Source organism: Arvicanthis niloticus, chromosome 5 (assembly GCF_011762505.2).
Source record: "Arvicanthis niloticus isolate mArvNil1 chromosome 5, mArvNil1.pat.X, whole genome shotgun sequence".
Classification (NCBI taxonomy): Eukaryota; Metazoa; Chordata; class Mammalia; order Rodentia; family Muridae; genus Arvicanthis; species Arvicanthis niloticus.
This window is the reverse complement of record NC_047662.1, coordinates 7,295,555-7,313,091: the sequence shown is the minus strand read 5'-3', so window position 1 is coordinate 7,313,091 and position 17,537 is coordinate 7,295,555. Positions and strand designations below refer to the sequence as shown.

General features: G+C 44.3%; 1 protein-coding gene across 2 annotated transcripts in view; it reads right to left on the bottom strand.

Moving 5' to 3' along the window:
* Positions 1 to 17,537, bottom strand: part of Pex14 (peroxisomal biogenesis factor 14) — a 136,424-nt gene that overhangs the window by 26,413 nt on the left and 92,474 nt on the right. The gene's annotated exons all lie outside the window — the stretch shown is intronic.

Here is a 17,537-nt window from a genome sequence, read left to right as displayed (position 1 = left end):
AATGGTGTTAAAAAAAGAGGGGAAAAAACTAACAATAATGCACGAAAACAGACAGGGAAACAAAAAACTAATTATTGGGTGAGACGACTAATTAGTCTAGATCGTTTCGGAAGACGGGAATAATTTGCTTTATTTTATGACAAATGCAGAAATAAAAAGAAAAATCAGGACTGACTGTGATTAGTATGAATGGGATATAGAATGTAAAGAAGAAAATAAAACAAGAAAACAGATCAAAACGAAACCGGGCCCTCGCTTTCAGATGACTATTGCTCCAGCCTATCCCAGGCTGCCTGGATCGCCTTTGGCTAGTTTCTCCCCCCCACTCCCCCACCCCCTTTTTTTTAATCCTCCAATGAAGCTCTAAACTACACTGCACACAGGGCATCAGGAAATCACAGGGCGCCATCTGCAGTGGTTATAGCATGTGGAAAGGACTTGTCAAGAAGGAAGGGGAAGCCAGTGAAAGTCTAGGTTCCTAACCCAGCAGGCTGGGAGCAGAGAGGTGTTCAGAGGGCCTGAGGCCAACTAGGTAAATGATGAGGGCTGGGTAGGAGTGAGGTGTAGAGCCCAGGTTTGTAACAAGATTCCTCCAAGGCCCACTCAGGAAGTAACGGTGCATACAAAGAGATCTACTCTAGGGTGGAGATGCAGGTGAGAGGTCACTGCTAGCGAGCAGCAGACAACTCAAGCTGGTCCAGGCTGTTCTGGGAATCCCAATATCCAGTCGAGCCACAACACAGAGTTTTTAAACCAGGGCCAAGAGCCTTCTCACATCTGGTCGGCAGCTCTCCATTAGAGGCCCACAGCGTGGTGTACTTGCCCCTGGGGGCGGATCAAGTACAAGGCAGTTCAGAGGATCAGCGTCTTCAAAGCGTGGTGCCTTGCCTCGCACTCCGTGCCTGGGGCTAATCCATGGTATACGTTAATGCTTCAGAGCACAGCTCGGCCCTGTACCATACTGGCCTGAGTCGATCGACTCCAGCCATCCCTCAGACTTTTCATGCCCCACCGCAGACGGGTCAAAGGAATGCCTCAACTGTGCAAAATGGCCCTTGACCTCTTTTCTTTCACACTGCAGCAGCACTTCCTCTTCAAACAAGAGCCAGACAGAGCAAGCAAGCACTGCCGGGTGCCAGCGTTCACCCACGCTGAGGACAGGTGATAAAGCAGCAGAGCATCCCAGACTGCACTGGACAAGGGCATCCCAACTTCTTGCCACCTTGCCACAGTTTGCCACAAACGGGTTGCATTTCTTATTATTTCTTTTCCCCAGACCAGGGAGGGATAGGACAGACAGACAAGCCAGGTAAAACTGGAGGTCACCATTCCCTAAAGCCTGTGCCTCGGGCTCGTTCGCCTGCCAGTCACTGCTGACGGCTCTTCCTAAATAGGAAAGGGCACTCCTTCCCAAGCCTGGAAAGAGGACGTTGCTTTAACCAGTTCCCAGTCCGCTGCAGAGAGAAGGAAGCAGCATCTGCGACGTCAGCACAGGCTGCTGGTCACTGGTACACCACGGAATTCTTTAAACCTGGTGGATCATGTGCCTTGTCAGCTGCTGGCTGCAAATGAGGATAATTTTCCCAAAAGGAGCATTCAGTTGCATTCTCATTTTCCCTTCTGGCTCTTTCAAATATAAACAAGTACGATAATGCTTAACGCTGGGGAAATATACAGCAAGTTACAGGCTGCGCCTCGGCCTTGCGAGCTGGCGCCGGTTAAAGGAACAGGACCTTCTGCCTGCTGTTCTGCCCTCTGGCCCCCAGCTTTTACTAAGACTATTTTCCTAATAAAACACAGCTTGCATTCGTCGGCCGAGCCCACCAGTGAGGCGAAGGTTTAAATGCCGTCAGCACTTCCTTCTGGGCTCTGGCTTCTCAGAGACCTCATCATTTGGTGCTATCACTCTATACTGGCTGGAATGCCAGTATACCTCGTTCTCCAGCAAAGTCAGGGGCTTAAGAAAGAAAAGAGAGGAGGGGGAAGAAAGAGAATATTCTGGAGTGTTATCTTAACCATTTCCCCTGAGGTAGGGGTAAAGACCACCCAGATCCGACTTGTCCTGGAGAACAGTGGCAACCAAAGTTACAAACATCAGATGGCAACTTCACTCTTAAGTCTGTCAAGGTTTAGAGAAGGATCAAATTCCTTTCTCCCAAGGCACCCTGGACCCCACCTGTAGGTTAAGAGCCAGTACTAGTTCCTGGGGATAAAGAAATATGGCCAACAGACACCCTGGGTCAGACTTGCAAATGGTAACTGGATGACATTTTAACAGCGCCAGAGTGATAAGCATGGTGCGTCCTCACCCTCTTCTTACCCCAGACCTCCTTCAGTACAGCACTGTGCCTCCCTGAGAATCCTCACTCAGGCATCACTGGCGAGTTTCAGAACTCTATTTACAGAGCTAAGTGTAGGAAGACCAAGTCGGGGTCGGTCACTTCTCTCTGGATCAAGATTAGTTATCTACCCAGTCACTGGCTCCTGGTACAGAGATGACCCTACCTCTGTGATAAACTGTTGACACAGGACCCATGCATAAACATCCAGATGCCCTAGCCCCGTCTTTCCTACCCACCCCACAAGATAAACAATGCAGATCTTTGATTGAGACCTTGCAGAATCCAAAAGGTTAAAAGGAATAATAAAGGAAACTGCCAATTGTAAGTGAATTATATTTGGCTCTGAAAGCCAAGGAAGGCACAGGCTATATTATAAAGGCATCTCTCTGCGGTGTTTACCATCACCCTGACTAATGCAGACCTTTTTTGTTGTTGTTGTTTTAAATAATCTCATGCAAATTAGACACACACACTTCCTTCCAGTTGATTGCTATCTGTGAGGAATAATCTAATCGTAAAGGGACTGAGCGATGGCTGAACAAAACAGAGAGCAGAGGACCTTGCCATCCTGCAGGCGGCAAGCAAGCCTCCTGCTCCCTCCCTACCTGCCTTTGGAAGAGTTAGTTCTGATAAGCTTACATTTTCCTCTTAGCTGAGGTGTTGTTATCCGACACCACTAGGACTTGGCATTTTAATCTTCTTCCAGCAATTTCCCATCTAGATTCTTCTAGAGTCCTCCCCCTACCATCTACTATCAGTAAAGATTAACTCTAAGGAAGTCCTGCTCACTCATTCGCACTCAGGCAAAGAACCCGTCCACGAGGGAGAAAGAGCGGTGACCAGCGGCTGGGATGGGCCCAGAGAACCTACCTCACCTGCAAGGCCCCAGGGCTGCCTAACCCGCAAAGCCCTCCAAGGTCTCCAGCACCTTTCCTATTCCCTTGGTTCGCTCCAAACTACCTCCCCAAACATCAGGAAGTTACCTGATGTTACCTGCTGCCCCTGTGGAGATACAGGACCAAGGATTTCTTCTCCCTAGAGGGCTACATTCAAAGGAATGGAGACAAGGAGCAGCTTCAGTGACCAAAGAGGCGGGCTCCACTGCCATCTGAATGGGACTCAGGACAGTTGCGCCTGCCTATTTTTATCTCCTAGCAGATTAACAGTCTGCTTTCTTTTCCTAAAGGTTTCTATTAAAAAGCAAACAAAAGCCAAAGACTGCATGTGTGTGTGTGTGTGTGTGTGTGTATGAGATCATGATGCCCATGTCCTTTTCCGGCAGGCTGATGGTTTCCTGTGGGTCTGGCTGCACGAGGACTTCTCAGATCAAGCAGCTCCACACTGACTGCAGTGCCCGCTGGGCACAGCTCTGGGCCTGACTCTGGAGGTGAAACAGACACCTTATAGGCAACAGCAGTGTTCTCTGCATTGTGCAGGGCAAGCGACCAAGACAGACGGACTAGGAATGGTTTGAAAATATGCAAGGTAACAAACCCCGCAGCACCTTCCAGTCAGGAGCAAGCTTCATAATCAAACTGTAGAGAATGAGAGGAACATTGGGGGGTGGGGGCAGTGTGTGTGTGTGTGTGTGTGTGTGTGTGTGTGTGTGCGCGCGTGCGCACGAAAACCCCAGGCCCACAGCCAAGGGCAGCAGCGAAGGGCCCAGAACTCAGACTCAGATCATCTTCCCCCCATCCCCAGCCCCTCCGTTTCCGATTCAACTGAGACTCTGAGACTGAGAAGGGTCACCTCTCTCAGAACACAACTAGTTATCTGCCTGGCACATTCCAGGAGGAGGTGAGGCAGGAAGACAGCTGGCTAAAGATATTCCCCAAATTAAAAGAAAAATCAACTCCCTCAGAATGGGCTCAGGGAGGGGAAAGGGAAAAGTACTCTTATTCTATTTTATTAACATTTTGTTGGAACAGTAGAGTGTAATAAGGACTCTTGGAGCCTCTAAAAGTCGTTGGATGACCTGTGGACCCCTATTTCCCAGTGCCTTGTATAAAATTGAATTTTTTAAACATAAATTACACGTAATGACGACACTGTAAAAACTAACAGTAATGGAAAGCTGTGCTGTATTTCATTAGCCTGTATTATTCCGTGCCACCTGATCCAGCCGGGCCTTGTTTATGAGTTAGTGTGCTAGCAGATGCCGATGGAAGCATTTGCTTCGACCTTGCTCTTCTCATTGGGGCATGAAATTACGACGGCAGCACCTTGATATTACAGCCATAAATACAGTAAACTGCAAATTTAAGCCAACGGCTCCTATTGTCTCTGAACATAAAGCTGATCGGTATTTATTTAAAAGGAGAACAAAAAAAATATTATATATCACCTTGTTTATGGGGCCGCCCCACCCACTCTCTTATCCCCTCCCCCAGTTCCCTGACCTGTCTAATCCGCTAGGTTAAAATATTAAGCAAATAAGCCAAAGGTTTCTTCTCTGCTGATAACTATTCCTCAAGCAGCAAGAACCAGGTTTTGAGAAAAACAGTTCTCAACATGAAAGTTTTTATGCAAATTGAGCTGGAGGTGGGCCGGCTCTCCCAATATTAATGTGTAACTTCAAGAATGGGATGAGAGACTTTCCCCTCTCCTCAAATGAGGGGCATCTGTACAACTGAAGGAAAAGTTGCTGCTGGTGCCTTGAAACTGGATGCTCTCACAGTACCTTCTGAAAACTGCGTAGAACGGCTGCTTTGGAAACAGCAAAACACTGCCTCCTGCCACCCAGGGGAAGAAAGATATTTATCCATGAATGTAATTCTCATCTCAGCACTGAGCATTCAGACCTCTCGTTAAAACTCGCACCAATCTATCCCTTCCTTAACCCGGCAAACCATAAAGACAATACATCCTTTAAATATATCAAATGTGCAAGAAAACTAAGTAAAGGCTCGAGGACACTATTCTCCCTGGCAGGCACCTCTCCCAGTAAATCACCAGTAAGAAGCCAGTGTACCATGTATTTCACTGCCCCTTACAGACTCCAAGACCTGGCAGGAGACAAAGATGGGGCTGTTTTCCTCGTGTCAAGGAAGAGGGTCCTTGAGGAGTCAGGGGAGTTGTGAACACCCAGTCACAACCAGGTGTGACTCTCTGAAGTCAGTGACCAAAACTAGAGCACCAGCAGGCAAGCTCACAGGTCTCACACACAGCACACAGGAGGACCATTTCAGCCATGAACTAAACGCTTTAATCTCAGAGCAAGCAGGCTGGGGCCATAGGACCTGGAGCCCAGTAGTACAGTGATACAGGCAAATCAACCAAGATCAAAAGTTTCTGTACACTTTTGGCAGGTTATTCCACAAGGCAGATGTACTCCCTTGGAGCCCTAAATTATAACAGCTACACCAGGCTTAGCGCCTTCACATAAGGAGGGAACTTTCTATAAAATTTATTGAGTGCCTCTGGGGAGCAGTATACCTACTGAACAGGACGGAAGTGAGCTACCCTCTGTGTTACACAAATTGAGACCTCTCGATGAAAGATTGAGAGGAGTTCCAGTCAGCATCCATGATGTCTATTTCCGATCTGTACAGTCTAAAGAGGGTCCCGACTTTCCTTTTAATCCCTCTCTGGCTGTACTGAAGATAAACAAAATGAAGGGTTACTTCTGATGTCTGCCATCAATTTTGGAGGATTACAGACTGCCACTGTCACAGAGGACAGCCTCTAAAATGTAGGTCTTTAGCAACAGGCTGAGGCAGCCTCTTTACAGGCCAAGGGAAGTACAGTTATTTACAAGCCCAAGGCCTGGTGGGTTTTTATAATTGTGTGGGTAAGCCCAAGTAATAAACACTTTAGCAACACTTAAACTTACCCATTTCACAAGAGACTGTGGCAGTTGTTTGCTTTTAAAAAATAATTTTATTCCTTTTATGTGTATGGGTGTTTTACCTGCTGCATATGTACATGTATGGTCTGCAGAAGTTATAGAAGAGGGCCTCAGAACCCCTGGAGCTGGAGTTACAGATGCCTGAGAGCCATCGTGTAAGGTCCTTCGTAAGAACAGCCAGTGCCCAGAGCTTCCAGCTCCTCGTCTGCCTTTTTAAATTTGCTTTTTATTTTGTGTAAGTGTTTTGCCTGCAAGTATGTTTGTACCACGTGCACACAGTATACATAGAGGCCAGAGAAAGGCACTGGTGGATCCCAAGAATGGAGTTACAGAAGGTTGAGCCACGATATCTGCTCTGGGAATTAATCCTGGGACCTCTGGAAGAACAGTCTGAGCTCTGAATCACTGAGCCACCTCTCCAGTCCCTTGTTTGCCTTTTAAACAACAGCAACTCACCAACATAGGAAAAACAAAACAAAACCAAATACGTTCTGGTGGGGGTGTCTATCCCATTCTCTCTCCCTTTTTCAATTTACAGATGAAGAAAAACCAAACAAAGTAACAAAAATCCCACAGAAGCCAGCCATGGCGACTTTAATCCCCATACTAGGAGGCAGAGGCTGGTGAGTTTGATAGTTGATGCCAGCCTGGTCTACACAGCAAGTTCAGCCAAGGCTATGTACTGAGGTCAGCTCACAGCGGGCAGTAGTGACTTACTAGTCCTCACTCCCGCCCCACACCGTGTGGGGCTTTCCACAGTACCCCAGGGTGAGGGGACACCTGCAGAGCCCGACACACACAGTATGTCTTCAACAGCACAGTCTCAGAACAAACTGCCCCCAAAGAGGAAAAGCAAACAGGATAGTCAGGATACAAGACACGCAACCTGTGCACTGATCAAGGGTTCTTAGTTATAGCCAGACAGGGCAAGAAGTGCCAGAGAGCACAACTGGTCATCACAGGTAAGGATGACACACTGTATTTTCTCAAGCTGAAGGGATGATACTGAATGCTTTCACTAGAAAGAGATGATTTTTTTGAGGAGCCGGAGAAGTAACCCTGATCTGAACATTATACAACACACACACATTTAAAAATACAAGGTGAGATCCTATATATGTGTACAACTTAAGAATATATGAAGCTGGGCATGGTGGCTCATGTTTGTAATCCTAGCACTCTAGAGGCTGAAGCTAGAGGTCTACCTAGAATTTGAGACCACCCCCACCCTGGAATACATGATAAGCTCCAGACCACCCTGAGCTACATATACAGTGAGACCCTGCCTAAAAAGGAAAAAAAAAGTGTGTGTGTTAAGAGTGGGGCTTACGGGGGCTGGAGAGATGGCTCAGCAGTTAAGAGCACCTATTGCTCTTCCAGAGGTCCTGAGTTCAATTCCCAGCAACCACATGGTGGCTCACAACCATCTGTAATGAGATCTGATGCCCTCTTCTGATGTGTCTGAAGACAGCAACAGTGTACTCAAATACATAAAATAAATATTAAAAAAAAAAAAAAAAAAGTAGGGCTTACTAGTTAAGAGCATATACTGCTCTTGCAGAGGATCCGAATTCAGTTCTCAGCACCCACATCAGGCAGCTCACAACTGCCTATAACTCCAGCTCCAGGAGATCTGGTGTCCTTTTATGGACTCATGGGTATGCGCACGCACACTCAATCACAAAACAATAAATCTTTTTTTTTAAAGCTTTAAAATAAAAACAAAAACTGGAAAATGTTTATGTATCAGTTAAAAAGATGTGAAAGTATAACTTATCTGTAAGAGCTGCATGTGTCTACACACAGGCACATGTACTTAGCTGTGAATGTGCATAATGCAGAAAGAGAAGAGGTGGGAACTGAAAATGTGGGTTTACACGGAGAGAGACCACTGGCTGGGGGAAAAGACTACAGGTAGAATTTCTACTGCATGCCCTTGTGAATTTTGCTACATATTTATCCAATACATCTTATTTAGACAGACAAGCTAATTTTTATTTTGTTAGGTTTGGGGTTTTTTTGTTTGTTTGTTTTTGTTTTTTGAACTGGGTCTCTAAGTAGCCCTGCTTGGCCTGAAACTTGCCACGAAGACCAGGCTGGCCTTGAACTCACAGAAACCCACCTGCCTCAGCCTCTCGAGTACTGAGATTAGAAGTATGTATAACCATGCCTGGCTAGATAAATTAATTTTTAAAAGCGAATGTCTGGAGGGAGGAACACAAAAGTGTTGATCCTCAACACTTTAGAATGGTGAACTCTGTTTTCTAAAAGAGAAAAACCAAGACAGAAAAGGGTGCAGAGCTGGCCTAGGCCCTGAGACCAGAGCAAGACCACATTTCAAAGCTCTTGCTTAACCCACTGTGTCTGCAGACAACTGTAAGGGAGCTTTTAAAAAATGTGATTTTAAGAGGCAAACATCTGTCTGATTTTGACACATCCTGGCTACCCAAATGCTTCTCTGAGCTCTAAATATTTGCTTCACCAGTAGAAATGTCTCTACCACTGCAACAAAACAAACATATGCTTTGGACAAGGCAGCAGCCATCTGGTTCCTCAGGACGGCCTGATGTGGGAGCAAGTCCACTCTGGGACACAGGTCAAGGTGGTCACTGCCATCCTTTAAGGAAAGCCTTGTCACCCAGCTGAGTGCCACAAGTGTTCCTTCAGGATTTTTTTCATATCCTGAATCTTAAATGCACAATTGGAAGAAAGGTTTATTATCTGATATTCAGCTTACTTCCCCAAATTTAAAATGGCCAGGTTCCCACCATCATTTCAAAAAGACCTCACCATGAAGCTTTTATGAACACATTAAAACACTTAATGTCCTAACAGGTCAATATATAAATTATTCTGTCGTCTTCTACGTATGTAGCTCAGGTGCATATGGTAACACACGCTCCACAGCCCCGAGGAGAAGCCCGCTGGTAGGCAGGGCTACAGCCTGGCCTGGACGCCTCTCCTTGGAGTCCAAGAGCTAAAGAGGAGACTCCCAAATCTTGCTCAAGTACAAGGTCCCCAACTTAAGACTGCCATCAAATGCACTGGTAAAGTTAACTTTGATTATTTTGAAGTTAGAAACATTTTTACACAACGTTGTTTGCCATCTGAGGGTACAATGAAGAGCAAACGGAGGAGCTTCTGAAAGACAAGTTGGCAAGCTACCTCGATACTTTTCTAAAGATGTTCATACTTTCCGACTCAATCATCTTACTTCAAGACACAGTAATATAACAAGCTAGTATGGCCCAAGATGGTTTGTCATTCTATTTTTTTCTAGAACTGGGGCTTGAACTCAGGGCCTCACACACTAGGTAAGCACATCAGCATGAGCTACATTCCTAGCCTTCTTGGGTTTATACCAAGAAAAAAAAAAAAAAAAAAAAAAGCACAAAAAGCAGTGAGCTGGCCATGGCAGTACAAGCCTGTGATTCCAGCACATAGCCCATGAAGTAAGAAGAACTGGAGTTTAAGGTCCTCCATGGATTCCCAGTGAATTTGAGGCCAGCCTGGACTACATGAAACCCTACACCTCATAAAATAACACAACATTAAACAAAGAACATGTCCCAAATTCAATGATTAGGAGATCTGTGCTACATTTCAATAATAGATATTACTTAAATGTTTATAATCATCCAAAAATTTCTCATGACACTTGATCCATTATCACTTAAAGAGCTGGTGTTACAATCATAGCAAATCTCACCTTGAAAAGGAATAAAGGAATGTCCTAGCGCTGTCATGTGGGGAGGGGAGCACAGCTCACTGGGGTGGCACTTGCCCAGCACACCCCAAACCCCAGGCTCAATTCCTAGCACTTCAAAAAGAAAAGGGGTGGGGTAGGAGGGCACACGGCTGCATATAAACACCGGGGAAGGGGCCTGTCATTCTGGCTGATGAGTGTCCAGCCTGACAGGAGACATGAGGGGTAGAGGTTTAATCTACTGACCCCTTGTAACCTCATTCCCATCTGCCCTCACAATCTGAGGCCCTTGGTGCAGGCTGTCTCTCCTCCTTACTTCTTGGCAGCCATATGTAAAGTCCACAGTGCTATTTGGTAGAAGATGTGACTATATGGAATTTACTTGGTGTCCTTCTATGGAACTTTTTGTGTAATTGTTTTAACTCTCATGATACAAAATTCTAACAATATATGAGGCTTGCAGAGAAATGTGGGCTCCCTTCTCCTGACAGCTGCTCACACTGTTACAACATTAAAAAAAAAAAAAATCACAGGTACTAGCTTTTATATAAAAAGCATGTGTATTTACACATGTATATATACGACATTCATATATACATGTATGACAACATGGTATATACAATTTTATATCTTGCTATTGTAATTAAAATTAGTTGATATGGGGTTAGAGAGGTGGTTCAGCAGTTAAGAGCACATACTGCTCTTGCAGAGGACCTGAGTTCAGTTCCCAGCTCCAAGGTGATCTGATACCTCTAGCTTCCATGGACACATGTACTCACATGCATTCATTTGCATAGACACTGAGAAACAACCACATATAAACATAACTTGAAATAATAAATCTTAAATAAAATTACTTAATATGTCCTCAGAGCACATCTGCAGAGCACTGCCGTTCTGCTTGATGGGTCTGATAGGTGGAAGCACCTTGATCAACGCAACTTGTCTTCTACTGAACATTTCCTCTTACAAAAAGGGCCACAAAAGAGCCCTTGGATGTGACGTGTATGTGTGGAGCATTTCCCCAGAACTCCAAGCTGAGTTCTACCTTTTGGTAGAAGCTTCCCTGTCAGTCCCGGGTACCTTTGTTCTGTACTGACGCTATCATCCTGACTGGTTGGAACATGGCATTTACCACCAGCGCCCTGACAGGGACTCAGGCTTCCTCTCGGTTCCGCTCACTCTGGCGTGTCATCCTGAACCCATGCTGTTAGATCTAGACATGGTTCAAGTGCATGCCCTGGCTACAGCCATCTTCTTCTCTCTTTCTTACTTTGGTTTCACTTTTAAGTCCATCACCAGTGTTAGGTTTCTTGTGATGTCTGCATGGTGTTATCTCCTTCCAATACTTTACATAAAAGATGTGACTGAGCCAGGTGTGGTGGGCCATACCTGTAACTGCAGTACCCAGGAGGCTGAGGCAGAAGGACTGCTGTAACTTCAAGGTAAGTCTGGACTACAGAGTGAGTTCCAGGCAAGCCTGGAATACAGAATGAGACACTGACTCAAATCCAAAGATATTTTTAAAAATTAAAAATATCTGTCAGGGTGGTGCATACCTTTAATCCCAGCACTGGGGAGGCAGAGGTAGGTGGATCTCTGTGCATTCAAGCCCAGCCCAGTCTACAGAGTGAGTTCCAGGACAGCCAGGGATACACAGAGAAACACTATCTCAAAAAAAACAAAACAAAAATCAAAACATTGTATCAGATATAAGCAGCACTGAATAGAGGATAGTTAGTTTTTAACTTCATCTTGACAAAGTTATTTTAAACATTTATTTATTTAATGAGGATGAGGGGGTAGCATATGGCCTATGGAGGTCAGGGACAACTTGCCAGTTCTCTCTTCCATTCTGTTGAACCAAACTCTGGATGCCATACTTGGAAAGCAGGCATTTTTAGTCCCAACCACAAAGTTTGCTTGTAATACAGTATTTTGTCCATTTACATTTAATATAATATACATGTAGTCTAATTTAACTATATATTCACATTATAATTATATAATCATATTATAATTAATTTAAAAACAATACATTTAATATAATAAACATTGATTCTTGAGGGCTTCTGTTTATATCTTACCATTTGTTCTCCTTTTGACTTAAGTTTATTTCCACTTTCTCTGTCTTCTTTTTGGTGTAATTTCTCTGTCTATTGACTTTTACGGTAGCTTGCAATGGGTTTCTAAATATAGTTGCTATCTTCTCTTTCCTAGTTATTAATAGCTGGGGGGGGGGGAGTTAGGTTTTTTTTTCCCCACTCTCATTTTAGTGAATATCAGATCTTTGCAATAACAGTTATTGTCTTCCTAGTGGGGGTAGTGTTGTTATTATTACTATTATTAATCTTTAAAGACAGGGCCTCACTCTGTAGACCAGGCTGGCCTCCCAAGTACTGAAATTAAAGGTGTGCACCAGCAATTGTCTATTCTTCACATGGCTGTCAAGTTGAGCCTACTCTAAGCATCACTCCTCTGTCTAAAACCGATGATTTCCAACGAATTCAGAGTAAGTCCAAACTCCTCAGAGGGATCACTATCTCCAAAAGCACTACTGCCTACTCTGCCCATACAACACACCTCCCTGTTCCTGGAATCTGCTCAATATGATTTACTCCTCAGGCACAAGTCCTTCCCTTTTCATAGAATTCTTTCTCTCTAAAAATTCACCAGGTTTGCTTCCTCATTCTTTCAAGTGTCTCTCAAAATGTCACTTTACAGGGCCTTTCCTGCAACTTCCTGAGAAGTCTATTGCCCTTACTCTGTCCACACTAAACCTGCACTTTACCTGTTTGCTGCATCTTACTTCTTCCTTGCCACAGGAATGCAAGCTCAGTAAGACAAAGATTTGGGGCTACTTCATTCACTCCTCTCCTTCTTCTAGAGCATTCAGTTCATCAGTCTCAATGTCTTGCCTGGATATGCCACTCTGCTTGTCAGGACTGGAGGTATGGCTCAGTAGTAAAGCATGTGTCTTGTTTGTGCAAACACTGTGCCTTAGCACGCCTAAACTATCTATATCTATATACATATACATATATATATGTATATATACACACACACACACACATACATACAAATACACACATGAATGCACATATATACATACATGAATAATAAAGATGAAAGGAACAATGACCAGAACTATGGTTGACTCAAAATCAGAAAGCATGCAGTCCAGTAGACACTGAATAGTAAATATCCTCAAAATGGTGAAAGTGGGCTGGTGAGATGGTAAGGGTACTTGCCACCAAACCTTGTGACATGAGTGCCATGCCAGCACCCACATGGTAGAAGAACTGACGTTCACAAGTTGTCCTCTGACTTCCACACTCAGGCACAGAAAATAAATAAAAGTCCTAAACACACATGTGGTCCTGTCATGTTTTGTCACACTTCCTGGACTTCTCCTTCATGTGGTTTTGTTTTTAATCACTATTAACTTTCCATGAAAGTTTTTCTGCCTCACTCTTCTTCCCTTTGGGGAACTGAAATTAACCTGACAGTCAACATGACTTTGGGCAGTATCTAGTCCTACATCTCAATCTACTTTCCCTCCATGCCTCTCTCTGTGGGTGTTTTCTACTGTCTGTCTTCAAGAGCACAGATCCTTTCTTCTGTATGTCCAATCTGCTGCCAGACTCACCCAATCAGTTTTTCTTTTTTTCACTCTTCATCTGCGACAGTGAGAAAGATGGTTTATTGTACACGAGTTACACTTGGCCACATGTGAGAACAGAACTAGCCCATGATGGCACAAGTCCAGGGCAGAGGGCAGTGGGACTGCCTTGGCTGTAAGAGAGATCAGCTTCTCAGGTGATCTTGGCGGGACGGTGTTCCAGGTCCACTGAGACCGGTACAGAAAGCAGCATAGAGTCCAACAACGTGTACCAGCATTCTGGCCTGTAGCATCCCTCACTTCTGCTCCAGCAGGCTTGGTGGTGCACAAGCTGATTTACCTGGACCTGGGCCTCACCCTTCTTCTCTTGTGCTTCAGCCTGCATATTGGCTTCTTCTGCCACTTTGCTCTCCTGGCACAGGAGTTTCAAGGAGGATGGCATGAAGACAGAGATCAATTTTCTTTTTAATGTGAATTTATTTTATGTCTCTGTATATGTGTTGGACTCACATGTAGAGGTCAGAAACAACTTGCAAGAGCTGATTTTTTCTTTCCACCATATGGGTCTGGGGGTCAAGCGTGGCAATGAGCCCCTATCTCACTGGGCCCAACCAGGTCAGATTCATCCTTTCACTTACTTTGATGTAAATTCTTTAAGGTCCTTCAAAGTTCTTGTTAGTCCTAGGTATGCTACCATCAAAAGGCTTTTTGCTTCAACAAGGATTGTGGGATTCTGTTCCCTTCCAGTAGATTCTAATTTTGAATGAAAAAAGGCTGGTGAGACCCTGGCTTCTCTTTCGAATGGGCTAACTCAGCCTTAGTCCCGGGAGACAGTATTTGCCCCAGGAGTGTCTCTTATGCGGTTTGAGAGCCCACCTCTGTTGCCTTGACAATGCTCAGACCCTGAATTCTGCCTTTCCTATAGTGGCTGGGCCTGATGGTGCTTCTGAAGTGCTCAGGCAGGTCACTGGGCAGAACTGTGGCCTGTCACTTTCACGGCGCTCACATTTGGTTCTCAAGCCGCAATTCTGAACCAGACTTAAAGCTCATCCCCAGTTCAGGTCAATAACTCAGCTTTCTGCTTGAGTCCTGTCTTCTCACTCAGATGGTGGTAGAAGAAATGCCTCAAGAAGAAGCCCCCTAAAAGTGACTTCTCAGACAGCCTTCTGCCTTCAAGAATCAAATCTAGTCAAATGTCTATTTCCCTTTGGTGGTTTTCAGTACCTTCAATCTTTTAAAAATACTTTCCTTCCAAAATTCAAGTGTTTCATGGTTGGGAATATTGTTCTGACGCAAGCTTCCTCAACAGCACTGAAAACCAGCATGCTGAACGTCCTTGAGAGAGCGATGGGGATTCCTGGTTCACACATATTAAACTTTATCATGAAGACACCACAATTAAAACACAGTGGCTTGCATGCAAGAGTGTACAGGTCAATAAAAAAACGAATGGACATCTCTGAAAGAGACCTTGTTATACATTAAAATTTAATATAAAAGAAGATAAGAGAAGGATGACAAATGAACGATTTATTCATTGAAGGACAGTCTTGACAATGTCTGAGAGGAGCATCAGAGCTTCACCTATGCGACTTCACAAACTGTAGCTCAAGAAGTTAAATATAAAATCCACAAAAGCTAAAATAAAATAAAACACAGGGAATACTCATCACCAGCCCCATGCTCACGGACAAACTAATTGCTCTTAGCTTCTTTCTCAATTGCAAAAAGATTAAAAACCAAATCAAAATAAAAGTAAAACCCTCAACTCAAAGGGGGCTGTGTTCACTGCCTAACATGTGATCAGGCCAAGTAAATGTTAGCCCAACTGTAATTATTATGACTGCTTAAAAATTATAGGGAAGAAAGCTCTTAACAAAAAAAGGAATATCAGAAAACCAATAGATGTGATTGCATAATAATAATTTTATTTACTAAACAATGCAAAAGGCAAGGAAAAAGGGAAAACGTTGACAAGCATGACAAAAGAATTAATATTCATTAACATAGAAGGAACATTTAAAAACCAACAAAAAAGGTCAAAGGGATGGGAGTGCTCAGTGGGTAAAGGAGTTTGCCATCAACGACCTGAGCTTGGTCCCCGGGACTTACAACATCAGTTATCCTCTGACCCGCATGTGTACTGTCTCGGTTAGTTTTGTCATCAACTTGACCCACTTGGGAAGAAGTCAATGAAGTAATTGTCTTGACTGACTTGTGGGCATGCCAGTGGAGCATTTCAATTGCTAACTGATGCAGGAGGGCCCAGCCCATCATGGGCAGTGCCATCCCTAAGCAGGCTGGCTTAGGCTGAGGAGGCCAAGGGGAAGTAAGCCTTCCTCGGTGGTCTCTGCTTCAGTTCCTGGCCGGATTTCCTTTGATAATACTGTCACCTGTGAGATTCTGTAATCAATTCTTTCCTCCTCAAGTTGTTCTTGGCCTGTGTTTGTTGTTTTAAATTTTATGCTTGAGTGTTCTGCTTGCATGTATGTGTGTATACCATGTGTATTCCAGTGGAAACTGGATAGGGCATTAGAGTCCTTGGAATTAGAGTTAACTGAGAGTTGTGGGCCACAACTTGGTTGCTGGGGACTGAACCCTGGTCCTCTGGAAGAGCAGCCAGTGTCCTTGACTGCTGAGCCATATCTCCAGCCCTTGGTCATGTTTTATCACCAGAACAAAAAAACAAACTAGGACATACTCATGTCTGCACAGATAATGTTTTAAAAATCAGTGAGTAAAGCCTAACCAGGGTGAGGGATGAGCAAGCACTTCTATGATACAAGCTACTTTCTACTGGGTGTGGTGTGCATGCAGGTGTGATGAAAGATCAGGAGGTAACAGGATCAGGAGTTCAAGGACAACTTCAGCTACACAGTCACACAGTCAGTTTGAGGCCAGCCTGGGCAACATGAGACCTCTGACTCAAAAAAGGAAAAAAAAAAAAAAAAGAAAGTTCAGTTGCGGTGCTGAATGTACACAAATGAAGGCAGTCTGAGAAAGCTCGCCTTTGGGTGGCCACTCAGCAGTAAATCGACAAGAATTCTCACTCCCTGAGAGGGAACTGGAAGCCCTATTTGGGAAACTGTGGCTGTGTGTGTGGAGTTTTGAGCCTATGAGTCAATACTTGCTCATCTCAGGCATCTGTTCTGAGGGGCTGCATCAAGCAGTGCTCCTCACCTTTCTTCTCTAGTTCCTCTTAATAAAAAACATGGATGAAAATAAATAAATCATCTCAAGAAGCCAAACATTAGGAAAATCCTAACAAGGTAAAGGAGAGGAGCAGGGTTTGAATTTTATGAGGTTCTGGTTGTAAGTTTTTGTTCTACTGCCTTGTGGAGAAGGAGGAGGGTAATGTGGTTTCTGCCTCTTGGGCTTGGGACATTTTTCTTGGTGAACAAATGACATAATGTCTTATAAGTGAACCAACAGTGCTGAACAACTAAATAGTCTGCTCTCTGTGCACCAAATTATATTTATTAATACAAAAACAAGTGTGTTCTTTGTTATCTAATTATTTCCATGAACTCTTTTGCCTGTTGGTTTATTAAATCTTGCAGTTTGCTAATATCGCCAATTCTGTGGCTTTACGCTCTCCTGTTTCAAACAGCTACCCACCGCTTTACAGACTTGACACAATACTGTAAATGCATGTGGTTTCATGATGACTGCTATTGTGTTGGTGGACTAAACTTTCTAACAGAATAAACTGACTTTTCACTCTTGGAAATTTAAAATTACTTTTAGTCACGTGTATGACTGTGTGTGTCTGCACGTGGGTGTGTGCCTGTGAGTGTGGCTGCCCACAGAGGCCAGAGATATTAGGGTGTCTGGAACTGGAGTGACAGGTGGTAGTGAGTCACCTGACACGGATGCTTCGAATTGAACTCAGGTCCTCTGGAAGAGCAGCGCATGCTCTTCCCCTTGTACTTCTCGCCTGCCTGTGCCAGTGAAGCCGTGTCTTCTCTGCTGTTTGTATTTCTGCTCTCCATCCCTCTTCTTTTGTTCAGGTTTCCCACA